This window comes from Protopterus annectens, chromosome 1.part1 (genome assembly GCF_019279795.1).
Source record: "Protopterus annectens isolate FY-2018-M chromosome 1.part1, PAN1.0, whole genome shotgun sequence".
NCBI classification, from domain to species: Eukaryota; Metazoa; Chordata; order Ceratodontiformes; family Protopteridae; genus Protopterus; species Protopterus annectens.
The window spans coordinates 1,276,527,933-1,276,543,550 of record NC_056726.1 but is presented as its reverse complement, the minus strand read 5'-3'; positions in this window follow the sequence as shown (position 1 = coordinate 1,276,543,550).

Here is a 15,618-nt window from a genome sequence, read left to right as displayed (position 1 = left end):
CGTACACTGACCTGCTGAAGCTGCGTGTGTATGTTCTTGACCTACTTGTACATGGAGACTCCATCTCCAGATCAGGTGTGGATCTTCCAGTCCTCTTGATTCTTAATTTTTCATTCAGAGTTAAGTCTTTAAAATTAATATATTTCAGATAGGCCACTGTAACATTCTGCTCTCTCATTCTGGTTATCATAGTTGTAACTCTGAAATGAAGATATTGCAGAAATTATTTAAGTGCCACTGTTGCATACATGTTAAATTACAGCTTCGGAAACAGCACTCATTTCAGACAGTCTCCCACAGCCATGACATATGGCTTGGCCCTGCCAGGATTTAAAAGACTACATTAATGCATTTGTGATGCACTCACTGTCACAGCTTACATTCTGTCTTAATTCTGGCTTTGCAGGACTAAAAATAAAATAGGGGCAGTCATTTCATTGCCCACCACTACAGTTTCTGCTTTGATCCTTCCAACATCAAAATACATGTGCTGCACATAGACAATAGTCACAGCCTGTATGCATATTGCTTACTCCCTCAGGCACATTAGTTTTGCAAAGCCAGAATTACAACAGTAAAAGGCCAGTTATTTCCTTCTCACACTGACATGATAATCCCCCATCCCAATAGGCTACCAAAAGTACCTGGCTTGAACCTCTGAAATCAGAAAGCAAAACAGTAATGTAACTGCATCTTTTTCATAAACATTATCCAGAGGTCAGCACTTGTACTCAATCCATCTCACTCCATCTAACTGCACAGCAGTCTTAACAGTTAGTAGTAGGGACAATCATTTAATTTCATTTCTAAACAGCCCCCCCCCCCCACTTAGTTCAGCAAAGCCAGAATTATACCAAACCTACAGTGCCAAACATTTCATCCACAAACAGCCATCATATCAATTGCCAACCTAAAATATCTGCTGACCCTGCCTGGATTAAAATGAAAATATTAATGGCTGCATTAATTTAGTCTTGCACAGAAACATCAGTTACAGGCTTGCACTACAGCCGACTTCTCCCAAATAAACAGTTATCTTGCAAAGCCATAATTTAGACAGTAAACAAGGCCAGTCATCTCAATGAATTCATAAACACCCCCCATTACCTAAGTAAAGTAGCTGCTTTTTACCTGTCAGGATTAAAGTACAAATAATAGTAACAGCTATGTTGCATACTTACAAGCTTTGACTAATGCTTCTGTCAACAAAATGAGTGTGCCAGTCAAGTACACATTTCATTTTATGTATTTTACTTTTATTTACTTGAGTTTCTACAATGCAACACTGTTTTATAAAACAAAAATCCCTTGTCAACAATGCCCAGGAAGAAAAGCTCAACATATTAGAAACAATTTTAAATAAACATTCAGTATAGAGAATGAACAGATATGAAACATACATGAACTACATATACAAGATATGAAAACATACATTTTTCAGGCTAGTGCTGAATTCAGGGCTGTGATACTACTTTCTGAGTTGCCCATACCTTACTTGGATAGAAGGAAGTTTCTCCGTTCACTTGTGAGAGAGGGGAGCTTTGAGCAACCTATCTGTCACTGGAGGAGTGGTTCCAGACCAGAAGTGAGTAGCTTATTGGCCATTTTGGGATAATGTCTATCTCTTTCATTTCCCTACTATAAAAACTGCGTTTGCACGGTTTTGCGCACCGGGCAATGCCGGTTAGCTACGGTTAAATTATTCCCGGCTCCACTAAGTCTCCTCTTCAGTTTTTCCCTTGAAACTAGTCTAACTCTCAACCTAAGCACTCAAAAAGCATCTTACAGCCCAGCACTTGCTCAGACCTAATAGCAAGCACTAATATACCCTGACACTGATTGCCCAGCAAGGCAAGGCTCTTTATTCACCCCTCACCAACCAAGCGACTAAGCAGCTCACCCTACTATTCAGGCATGACCAAAGGGCAACTTCAGGTGCACTCTCCAGTCCAGCTGGTGAATTTGGGTATCCTGAGGTAATGTTACAACTGCCTCATGTACATAGACAACCCTCTCCTCCTACCACAAAAGACTAACATATGCGAGAGATGCAATTATACAGCCAAACTGGAAGCTAAGCTGTCTCCACCTAAGACTGGAACAGACAGTCAAGAGGAGAAGGTTAACACTTGCACCACAACTCCAGCCGCACACAGACCTACTAAAACAGCACTGGCAAAAAATACACATAAATACACAAAATCATACTTGGAGGCTTTAAATAAAAACCTGCAAAAGCATCAAAGACCTCCAAAGCAGGCACCCAAACAACCTGCACTTCCCATCACAAACCAGACAACACATAAAACACAAAATCAGTGTGCCACACAATCACAGCCCTTAAGGCAAAATAACATACCTAACACACTAGTAATAGGTGACTCTATAGTCAGGCACACTGATATCCCACTCACTAGGCTGGACAAGCAGAAGGCTACTGTTAGCTGCCTGTCGGGAGCCAGAATCCACCACATAACACAAGCACTCAGGTCACTCCAGAACAAGTACAAATATGACTCTGTCATTGTTCATGTTGGTGTGAATGACCTGAGACATACCTCCCTGAACTACATGAAAAGAGACATGGAAGAGCTCTCTAATCATGTATCCCAGGCTGGTATGACCCTGACCCTGAGTAGCATCCTGCCCTCACTAAGAATGATACCTCAGTATAAAGTAAAAATGATCAATTTCAACAAATGGCTAAGCTTCTGGTGTCATTCAAAGGGGATCCAGTGTCTGTCAGCCTGGAACGACATGCTCGACAAGCCACGTTGCTTCGCAACAGATGGCTTGCACCTGTCACCCCTAGGCTTTCGAATACTGGCTGAGGCTTTTGCTGCCCCCATAGTGCCTTTTTTAGGCAAGGCTCAAAAGTCAAACCCACCTCTGTAAACAACACAATTAAAAAAAAACTGAGGGTTATGCTACTCAACGCCAGGAGTTTAAATCTCAAAATGCACGTGCTCGAAGCACTCCTCAGTATGGAGAATGTTGGCATCTGTGCAGTAACTGAAACCTGGTTCAAGGCTCCAGAAAGCACCCCACCACTACCAGGCTACAATTCATACCGCATGTTTCAGCCACAGAACATGGACCGAAACACAAAAGGAGGGGGTGCATCCTTATTCATCAAGGATACCTACACCTCCAGGTTAGTGGCGCAGCATGATACCTCTGAGATCATTCATGTGCAACTAACATCGGGCAAATCTGCAATGCAAATTGTGGCCTGCTACAGATCACCCTCCATGACCCAGGACCACCACTCCACCTTTCTGGAGACACTGGAAAACATGAAGGTCCTACCGAACACCCTGATACTGGGTGATTTCAATTACCCTACCATTCAATGGGAAAACTACTTGAGTACAAATTCCCAGGCCCAGCGCTTCCTGGAATTCATCAACTCAAATGCCCAGGATCAGCTGGTAAACTCCCCTACCAGAGGTGAAAACATATTGGACCTGGTCATCACCAACTTGAGCGACAGGTGTTCCACACCGGAGGTCAACCCGTCACTGGTTAGATCAGACCATAAACTAATCACTCTGGATGTCCACACCCTACCACCACCCCCAACTAAGGAAACCACAGTAAAAAAACATTTCTAAAGCAAACTTCACCTTACTCAAGACAGACGTGGTAAATTTTTCAGCCCCCACGCTAAAGGATAACGCTGCCCAAGATGCAGAAACCTTTACAAATGCACTCTATGAGCACCTACAAGGATGCATGGATCATGCTATCCCTAGCAAAACCAAGACTCACTCCTCTAAGAGAAGGAAACCAGTTTGGTGGACCCCTGCAATAAACAGGCTATACAGTAGAAGAAGGAAACTAGTTCAGAAAAAAAGCAAATCCCAAGAAGGAAAGACATCCCTGATCAGTATCATCCCTGATCAGTATAAGTAAGGTCCCTCATGAAATCATCCAAGGCTAACTTCGAAAGAAAAATAGCCAAGGATTCAAAAGATAACCACAAAGCCTTCTTTAGCTATGTTAAGAATCTAAGTGGCAACTCACAGATATGCACTGAACTAGTGCAAAATAGCACAAAATATACTGAACCTACTGATATTGCCAACATCCTGGCAGATAGATTCAATGCAAACTTCACCCTGCTCTCACCTCCAAAAGGGCCCACAACAATACCAGAAAAGTGTAGTGTCCCAAAAATCACAGACGCACAGGTGAAAGCAGCCCTTTCAAAAGCCAAAAACACAGTGTCAATGGGACCAGATGGTGTCCCAGGCTGCGTCTTGCACGAACTACAAAACGAACTAACCCCGCACCTAAACACGCTGTTCAACCTCAGCCTCTCCACAGGCTACGTGCCCATAGAATGGTGCACAGCAATGGTTATTTCTCTCCACAAAAGAGGGGCCACAACTGACCCTGGTAACTATCGCCCCATAAGCCTGACTAGCCTGGTCTGCAAGGCTATGGAGCGCATCATCATTGAACTCATTAACAAAGACATTGGGAATCTCCAAACACTTGACCCGACCCAGTTCGGCTTTGTTAAGGGCAGATCATGCCTACTAAACCTGGTTGACTTATTCGGGACAATCATCAAGGCCATAGATGAGTGAAAGGTGGTTCACACAGCCTATCTTGACCTCACCAACGCTTTCAACACCATTCCCCACATGGGTATTACAGAAAAACTCACCAGCCTGAACATAAACCCCTACGTCACGAGGTGGGTTGCCAACTGGCTTACAGACAGAACTCACACGGTAAGAATAGTGGACTCCAGGTCCCACTCTAAACCAGTCACAAGTGGTGTCCTGCAAGGCTCAGTCCTGGGACCCCTATTGTTCAGCATATAGTTCTCAGAAGTACAGGCAAACACAGGAGGACTATGGCTAACCAAGTTCGCCGATGACTGCAAACTGGGAGCCATAATTGACTCTCCTGCTGACACGGACATCCTCCGAAAGGGCCTTACTGAGATGGACACTTGGTGTCAAAGTCATGGCCTCAAGCTAAATGCCAAAAAATGCATAGTCATGCCATTTGGGAAAAACAAAACACCCATGAATTACCACATAGGTGGCAGCTCCCTTAATGCAGAAGAGGTAATAAGAGATCTGGGGACCCAGGTAGATAGTAATCTCTCCTTTGACAATCATTCAGTAGTTAAGAAATCCTTCCATACTTCTCAACCTCTTACACCAAGAAATCTGGACAAAGCCATAAATAATGGGGGGACAAAGCCCTGATATTGCTCTTACAAATTTGGAAAGTTGATAGAACAACAGGTTTTGTATTAGCATGAATTTTTTGTAGTGTTGAAGTCTGAAATTCAAATGTCTGTCACTATTTTCTGATTTCAACCCTCAATGATTTGCCAGTGATTTGGCAGAAAACCACAATTTTATGAGAAACAGACCAAAAATATGAGGTAAAAATCTGGACTTTATGCAAAAATGTGTACAGCTGAGAGGTATGAATCCTTCTATGTGGCCCATCTAATTACTAAAGGGTTCGCATCTAGAAATAAAGAAGTTATAGTGTCCCTCTACTCGTCACTCATTAGACCCATCATAGAGTACAATGCTTCATTTGGGATGTACCTCACAAGACACTTCCTACAGCTGGAAAGACCACAAAAGTACCTCACCAAGAGGATTACTGGCCTCAAACATATGTCCTATGCAGCCCGACTGAAAAAACTCAGGCTGTACTCGGTAGCATATTGCTTACCCAGAGGTGATCTCTGCCAGACTTACAAAACCATGTCCAAATCAGAATTGATGGACATGTTCCACCTAAAGAAATTCAAGTCACTGCGAGCCACGTGCTCTAGTGAACTAAACCTCGCCACACAATAAATAGAACATGCTGGAGGGATAGATTCCTGTCACAGAGACTCCCCATGCTTTGGAACAAAATTCCAAATTACATCAGGCAGAGCCCCTCACTAACACTCTTCAAGAGAAACCTTGACGAATGGATGGGTAACAGAAAATACACCCCTGGGATCACTTCATTGGCTCTGCTTGACAGAGGATCAGTTAATTAATCAATGGGGCGGCGAAAGCTGACACACTCTGGCTAGGCTTATAAATGGCCTCGGGCAGATAGCCTAGTACCTACCTATGAACCTATGAACTATTCATAAGGTTGTTAATTATTGTACATTCATCTTAAAGTACAGACATTATACTTTTGCAAAGCTAGACTTAACAGTAAGCATCAGGGCCATTTGTTCCAGTCACACAGAGCCCCAACTACAGTATATGACTTGATCTTGTCAGGTTAAAGGCACAAAAAAGACACTGTCATGAAGGTGAGTGTACGCCCCCCCCCCCCCACACACACACACACACATAAACCATAGTCAGATTTCAGAACTTGCGGTCGATCTTACTTCAGTGAAATGTACATTACTCTTGCAAAGCAAGAGAGAACTGCAGCTATTCACACATAGGCATTGCTCCCCAGTCCAATTCACTGCCTACCCAGAGAAACTGCTGTCAGCCTACAATGTTTAAGTAAAATAAATCTCCATGTTTACATTATTGCATTTCTTTTATATCACAATAGCCAAGAACTTGCACATGATCTTACTTCATTTGGTGGTGGCAGTGTGTGTGTGTGGGGGGGGGCAGGGGAGTGCAGACATGTTCCCCCGGATTCATGAAGCTCGGCGCAAGGCCGGCGTAAAGCTTGCGCCGGCCGTGGGGTGTAGATGTGGAGTAGTCGTGCCATATGCATATTAATGAAGGCACGCAGCCGCCACAGCCACGTGCATAGGAAACGTGCACGAGTGCAAGGGGCATATCAAAGTTGCGCAGGGAGGCGTGTCAATGTCGGCTTTCGAGGAGCAACCTAAACTGCTGAATATTATATTCCACCAGCAATAGTAATCGTACCTATCAGTGTCCGTGGAGACTGAAACGTATGCAAAGCACAGTCCCTGCGAACAGAAAATGAAGACTCAAACACAAATGCACTGTAGGGAATAATGAGTCCCTACCCATGAACAAATGACAGGAAAACCGTGTGCCTGTAGTCCAACGTAGTGTAGATAGCTATACCATGTGGAAGTGAAACGTATCAGATGTTAGCGCGCCGCCAGTAGGTACGTCCAGTCCAACGGAGAGGGTCACCAGCCAACCCATAATTTGAGGGAGGGAACATAGCTGTGCAGATGTGTCCATAACAAAATACACGAGGAGAAATGTAGATATAGGTAGTGACCGTATGTCTGAATCATATCCCACAAGCCATGTAATAGTCACATACAAAAGGTATGTCCGTATTTCACATACCAAATGTGATAGGAAATAGCATACGCATGTAAACGAAACAGAAGAAGCATATAAACGAGCCATAACAACATGGACACATGTAGGCCGAAAGGAACAGTATAATCCGTACCGTCGACCAAGATTACCACCTGTCCCACTTTGCGAGCAACAGTCCCTCTGTGGGCAAATGTGTCCTGACACAAACATGTAAAACTGGCAAATGTCCAGAGAATATAGGTCATAATTCTTCCGTAGACGTCATGCAATAGTTGCATTAAACATATTTTACTGGACGTATAATACATAAATGTCATAACAAACAGAATAAGATACCGAAATGCTACAAGAATAAGCTTAGATATAGGCAAGAATTGTAAGTTCTATCTGCCGAACTGACCGTGGGTATGTGTCGGCCTGTAAAATATGCTGTGTTCACCGCAACTGTCACAGTAGGGTTGCCACCCTCACAAATGGCCAAAGTGGGACATGTTTGGTACAGACATCAGACTGTACAGTCCGACACATACCCATGGCCAGTATAAAGGACAGAACATAACTGTTTTGCCTACAGAAAAGCGTATTCCTGTAGCATTTTAGTTGCTTAGTCTGTTTCTCATAACAGTCAGGTATTTTAGATACAGAATTAACTGTTTAATGCAACTATCACAGAAAATATAAGAAATATGTTTGTCCTAAAATCTCAGGACATTTGCCATGTTGACAATTACATGTCAGGACACAATTGTCCAAAGAGGGACTGTCCCTCGCAAAGTGGGACAGGTGGTAACCCTATGTCACACTGTGGCCAATTGAAAAGGTGGAAACACAACCGTTGATTGTGGGGAAGCAATGTCCACAACAGTCGGACATGTGTAAGGAATAGCTTGGACATAGGAAAAGGTGCTATCCTACCAATGAGTAGAACATGCTGGCAAAATCCGGAAGGCAGCTGTATAATCCGAACGTGTATGTGACACAGTCGAATGGGTAGTACCCGGATACACCAACCAAGTAATGAAAGTAAAGTAAGGGCTTGTACCTATGTGCGTGAGGTATAGCATGTGGACAGCAAACATGGCAGGGTAGTCCACACAACCATAAAGGTACCCGACACATGCAGGGTAGTCAGTGTGTAACTCTGGCCATATCATGGGCCAACAACCAAAGTAGTGCTCTATGGGGTGTGAGTAATTCGCGTGTGAGGGGTGTGTTTAATGGTAAATTCCTCAAAGGCGATACTTGTGTCGTATGCAGAAAAGGTGAACCGGAGGTGTATGAGTGGGCAGCGGGTGAAGTGGAAAGAAACACAACCTCATGTAGAAACAGCTGCAAGACAAGCAGACAGGTCATAGTGTAGAACACAATCCCACAAACATATGAATATGGAAATATGCGAGACAAATGTATAGATACGGCACCATCACATACCCACAGATGGGTCCTGATGGAACTGGCCATAACAAACACAACACACCTGGATGCATAATAGCCTACCAGCATACCCTCCACAACACACAACCTGCCACCATACCAGAACATCCACCAAATCCAGCCGTACTTGGTCCACTGGTTTGTTGCATAAACAGCTACACACAGTGACCCCTACGCATATGTAGTAGGTATTGTCACCCTAGGCAGTGTCAGGATTGCAAACCATGTATCCCCTGCAGGTAAAACCCCCTGCACGTTTTCGTGAAGCCACAAAAATCTTCATTATCTAACTTGTTTTTGTCTTGACCAGTTTTTGGGATATCCGACACGGGATGACCAACTTGTGTAAATAGTAGAATGAGTATGACGACATGATGTCCAATCTAGTAGATATCTGGACGCAAGTCAGAACGTGCAGTGGAGGTCCATGACACTGTCCAGCCCTAAGTGGGCATGCATAACCTACCACCCAGGATAAAATACCTTCCCATGACGCATGTGTCCAGACATGAATAGGAGGGAGAATATAATGCACACATTTGCAAAGTGGAAAACAGCATGAGGGCGAGGAAGACACTACGTAAACAGGTCAACCCTAATCAAGTGTGAGGGGCACTGACTGTGTGCAATCGTGACTGACCATACCTGTCAACCTGTGTGAGCAAGATATCTGGACAGAGCCATGAATATAAGTGAGACAAAGGTCCAAAAACAGGGACAATCTGTAAACATATCTCTTAGAAACATAGAATTTGATAGAATAACAGTTTGCACATTGGCATTAATGTCTGGAGTATGAAGTCTGAAACCCAACTGTCTGTCAGCACGTTCCGACTGCAGTCTTTAATGCTGAGCTACTGCTGTGCCAGAACACAACAGCGTATTACAGAGGTCCGTGCCATACCACTCAACTGTCCTGATATTCACAGAATGACTAGAGTCACCACCTGTCCCACTTTGCGAGTAACAATCCCTCTGTAGGCAGTTGTGTCCTGTGAGAAAAATCAAGACATAGCAAATGTCCTGAGAGTTTATTTCCTAATTTACTTTAATAGTCACATAAAACGGTTATTTTATATATGAATCCTCAATATGTTATGTGAAGTAGCATAAGCAATTCAAATGTTACTAGAATAAGCTATTATATGTACAAAAAAGGTTAAAGTTCAGTACTATGCACGGCTGTAGGTATGTTTTGTCCTGGAAAATCTGACATCTCTACAGAACATGTCCCACTTTGGGCAGTCGAAAAGGTGGCAACCCTAAGAATGACCACAGGTTTGCCCCATAGTGTTGGTGTGTGCCTCCGACAATCTGCACCAGTGTGGTAAATAGCTGAGGATTGACGTCAGTAAATAATGAGAAATATCCTGAGTATAAGACTCCACAACCTGCAGAAAGGTCATGCTAATGCAAGACCTAGCATTCTATCAACGTTGTAAGCTTGTAAGAGCAATCATTAAAATGTGTCCCTAATTGTCCCCCCATCGTGTAGGTTTTGCGCAGGTTCGGTGCTCTAAGAGGTTGAGAGGTATGGTCCGTACATATTTACAGGAACAGCCCTTCACACTTGTGTAATGTACAACCACATACCTGTAGTCATTTCATGTCCAAAAATAATAATCCCCGTATGACTGTATACAGGTAATAGTCAAATGTGAATGGGAACACCCCTCACCGTGGAGTATGGACTGTAACAACCCCACCCATAATATGTAATGCCAACAGAATAAGCTGCTGACAGATGCCCAAACACCTGTGTCTATAAACACAGGTAAAACTTCAAAATAGGGAGATAAGCCCTGTCCATATGCTTCGTCTGACATTTGACCTCGGCCAGGGAAGTTCCATTCACCAGGTGGACAAGCCTAAACCCAGATCACTGACCTGTATGTGGCTGGACTATATGCCTTGGTGTTCTGCATACCCTCGGAGTGATTAACAATGCAGCCGGAGTCCACAGCAGTAGGCAATAGGGAATGTGTAATATGTAGTACCGCCTTTTTCCCAGCAGGAGAATGGATGCCTGTGTCGTAGGTGAAGCAGTGAGGCATATGTTGATGTAGCTAAGTACTATGGGTATGCATATCAATGAGGGAGAACACCAATAGAATAGTGGTTCCGGTACCTGGCCAACGTGAATGCAGTCCCGGTTGATCTACGACCACTGCACATATAACTTGAAAGTGTAATTAAAGCATTTGTGCAGTACATACACTTAAATATGTAAAGGTGAACGTGTGTGTTCGCAGTAGTCCGTAAACTGGAATACAGATATGTAACTGTTACGGTCAGAATTATGAAAGTTCACAGAAGCACAATTATCTATGAAACATATGTAACCCACAATAAGGATATGCAAGTGCGCCTGCGTGTGTGTAATCCGCTCACAGAATAGAAAATGAATGGTGTTTTCCCCACGTTCCATGTACATGGCTCATACCTGTTAAACCCATAAAGTACAAAACCGGACAAAGCCATGACAACAACTGGTACAAATAGGGACAATCCCCAGATATTGCCCTAACAAACATAGAAAGTGGATAGAATAACAGGTGTGTCACTAGCATGGATTCTCTGAAGGGTATGAAGTCGTAACCTGAAATGTTTGTCATTATTTACCAACATCAGTCTTTAATGATATGCCACTAACTTGCCAGATAGACACAAGGTTATGAAAAACAGACCACAAATAGTGACTATCCCCAGATATTGCCTAACAAACATAGAAAGTGGATAGAATAACAGGTGTGTCACTAGCATGGATTCTCTGAAGGGTATGAAGTCGTAACCTGAAATGTTTGTCATTATTTACCAATGTCAGTCTTTAATGATATGCCACTAACTTGCTAGATAGACACACAAGGTTATGAAAAACAGAGCAAAGATAAGAGGCAAACAGCTGTACATGCAGCGGAAATCTGTACAGTTGAAGGGTATGATATGGAGATATATATACACATATATCCACAGACATAATCCAAAGCAAATTACGAGATGAGGAATGTACAGACATATGTATATATGTACAGATATATATATATATCTATACACACATGATACATGAATAGATATATACACAACAAACATATGTCCCTGTACATATAACACATGTACATAAATAGGTCACGGTATAGCTAATATGGATAGACAGACAGACATGCATGAAAGGAGAATACACCGATGGTTTCCAAACCATTTCCCAGAAAGTACCAGTGTGACAGGGCCTGCAAGTTCTACACGTTAAATATGAATATAGGTGTCCTTTGCAGGACCCCAAAAATTGATCCGTATGAAGTGCGAACCGTCATTGATGTGAAAGATGTCACAGCTGCAACTACGATATAGCTGTACATGCAACAGTAGCAGGTGCAAGGGTAATAACACATGGGTTGATTGAATGTATGACGTACAAGCTGATATCCGCAGAGTAGGGAGTGCTCGGAAGTGTCCTCAGACTTTATTATCGTTCACATTAAACATGTCTAATGGGTACTGTGGAGGTGTGTCAGGTATGGGAATCATGGGTGTGCAGAATTGGGCCAAGGTGCCGGTTGGCACAGATCTATTAGGTACGCCCCATGGGAGTGATCAATATACCTATGTGGGTATAGCACACGCCTATATTCACCAAAAAGGTGCAACCCATCCACTGGATAGTGTGTAAACCATTGGGGGAGGACGTAGGGACTTATATCAGTGTCATGTAGGTGATTATCATGGATGGACACGCATACGACCAAGATGGTAACCATACCTGCCAGAATGTCAGAATAAGACAGCTGGACTAAGGCATAGTACACGACAGACAAATAAGGACTATATTAAATATACCTCAGACAAAGTCAGACCGTTGATAGAATAATTGCGTAGTCGGGAATACGAATGTTATGAGAGTTAGTAATCATGAAATAGAAATGTCAGTCATGATTACCTAACCGCACAGTCTGTCATGGCTTGCCAGCAATCTATCAGAAAGGCACATTATCATGACAAATGTAACAGAATCATAGGTCAAGCCCCAGGGCGTATACCCATAATGTGTACAGGTGAGAGGTATGAAGGTAACCCATCCTAATGAAATGTACAGAACTAGTGATACTAGGTGGACAGGTGAGAAGAAAGACGTCAGTACAAATGACAAAACATGTACAAGTCATAAGCATGTTTGTCCACAAATGTGAATTACAACGTATGGCCTAGGAAAGTCAATGTGGAAGGTTAATAGACTCAAATGACATGTGTCCCTCAGGGTGTCATGCAGTGTCATCAATACAGTGTCCAGTCCACCATACTCGTACGTGAGCTCTGCCACTGACGGAAAGCGCAAATACCGGCCTACACATAAGGTACATGATGGAATAAGTAGTGTGGATAAGCACCTGTTGGCCTGTGTGAGGAATATAACCCAGTGGGTGGGTGTGTTCAGCAATAGGAATGTAATGGTAACTGGCCTGTGATGGCGCCATGTATTGTGTGTATTGGCGTAACTGTACGAATGTGCAGATGTATGCCTCATATGTGTGGTGTGTTCCTCTCACAATCTGTACCACCTGTCTGCCAAATACTTGAGAACTGATGTCATTAAATAATGATAAACATATGTGTTTAAGACCCCAAATCCCTCAGAAAGGTCATACTAATGCAAAACCTATAATACTGCCAACTATCTACGTTTGTAAGAGCAATATGTAGAATCTGCCCCTATCTGTCCCCCCATCATGTTAGGCTTTGTACAGATGTTTTGCACTAGGAAGTTGATAGGTATGATCAGAAACAGATACATGTCTGAGGAAACAGCATTATTGACCGCAAGATAACGCAGAAGGTATGAAAAGCACTGCAGTAGGAAGTTCATCTGCAGGTATGTGCTGACATGTCAAATGACACAGCAGTCTACAGGAAGTATCTATAGGTTGTCACCTTTACCAATGATGACAGTGGGACATACCCACAGCCATGCATACACCACAAATAGACATAGCACACAGCAAAGCCTAGGCCATGATACACGACGCCTTGGGCGTTTTTGGATTGAGTGAGAGTACAGCAAGGAAAGATGACTGCCAGGCTATTCAGCAAACACCCACAGGGGCGTGCAAGACCACCCGTAACACGAACATTGCACGGACATTGTAAGCTATGCAAATGATGTAATTATAGGGTTGCCACCTTTCCAAATGGCCAAAGTGGGACATTTGTGCTACAAACATCAGATTTTGCAGGGCAAAACATACCCATGGCCGGTACAAAGGACAGAACTTCAGTTGTTTGCCTGAATAAAAGTTTATTCTTGTAGCATTTTTGTTCCTTATTCTGTTTCGTATAACATTTAGGTGTTTCAGATACAGAATAACTGTTTTATGTAACTATTACATACAATATAGAAAATAATTTTGTCCTAAAATCTCAGGACATTTGCCATTTTCTCACAATATTTTGCAGGACACAACTGCCCAAAGAGGGACTGTCCCTCGCAAAGTGGGACAGGTGGTAACCCTACATAACTATGCAATACAAGAAACAGTAAGCTGTCCATGCAAGAGCAGAGTTATGTGCAGAAATGTACCCGGATGTTATGCGACTAACGTTTTGCACGTTGCTAAACGGAGCAATGACAGCTGCAAATACAGTATGAATACAGTCGAAGAAGCATGCCAATGTCCAAGTCCAAGGCCAGTGGCAGCTTTGTCCATTGGATATCAATGAACCAGTAGTTGTCCTCCCCCGATCCCTGGTGTGGGAGTGTAGCACAGCGCCACGAGAACGCGCTGCGCTTCAACACAAGACATATGGATAATATACATAGAAAATGTAGGTTTAGTTAGATGTTAGTACACCATGCAGATGAATGGCAAGCCGGAGACAACATGGCTACTGCGTACTGGTACCTATGTGTGGAAGCGCTCTGTCAGAGATGTAACGAAGCATTTGTAGGCAATGTGAGGCAAGTGAGGCTGAGGACAGTGAATCACAACATGTCATGTCATATGGGCCAAGCCTCTACAGTGTAGTGTAGGTTAAGGGGACTATTAGAGTAGAAGATAGGTGACAACAGGAGTGTGTATGTACAAAACACTGTAACCTCACCGGAGCAGTGTCACATGTGTGCTGTCAGTACTCAGTGGAAGAGGCTTGTCATGAGCTATCCCAGGGAACATCAGGAGACTGACGGCATATGCCATGGATACCACCGATGTGACCTGCAAACCTGCCCACAGTGTGTCTGCGGCCGTGCGCGCCAGTAAGCCCGAGTAAGTATGTCTGCGTGCGTGTTAGCCCGTGTGCATGTGTGGAAGAACGAGTAAGCTAGTGTACGAATGGTGAAGCCCATGTAATGTCGTGCATGCATTTGTAAGCAGGTATACATGTGTACTACACACATCACACACGTACTGCACACACAGACACACATGCTGCCAATACTACACACATCAGTGAAATGGCACATGGATGGGGACTACATCATCAGAGGTAACAGTGCTGTAAACTATGCTACAGTGATGGTCATAGCTGCAATGCATCATGCCTGCTAAGTACACCTGGAAGTAACACACTGTGTGTTAACAGCATGCTAACATCAATACAATGGAATAAAGCCACTGTGTGCAGCAGCACCAGGTTAGTCAGATCCTGCATCAATGTTACACATCACAGGTGGTGGCACAGGTGACATCATATGCACAGGGTGTGGTGTTAACATGTCCAGAGATGTCATAGAGCCATCCAATGTACACGTAGGTGTGTGTGTGTGAGGGACAACGGTTATTGCATGGCCCAATGGTGGTGCAATGGGTGTGTGTATGTGATAGCCATAGCTGTTTGTGGTAAGTGTGTGTGTCTGCATATAGACAGGTACAGCATGTGTCAGCCATATACAGGAGGTTGTGGGACAGTCACAGACCATACCTGCCAGGCTGCAGAG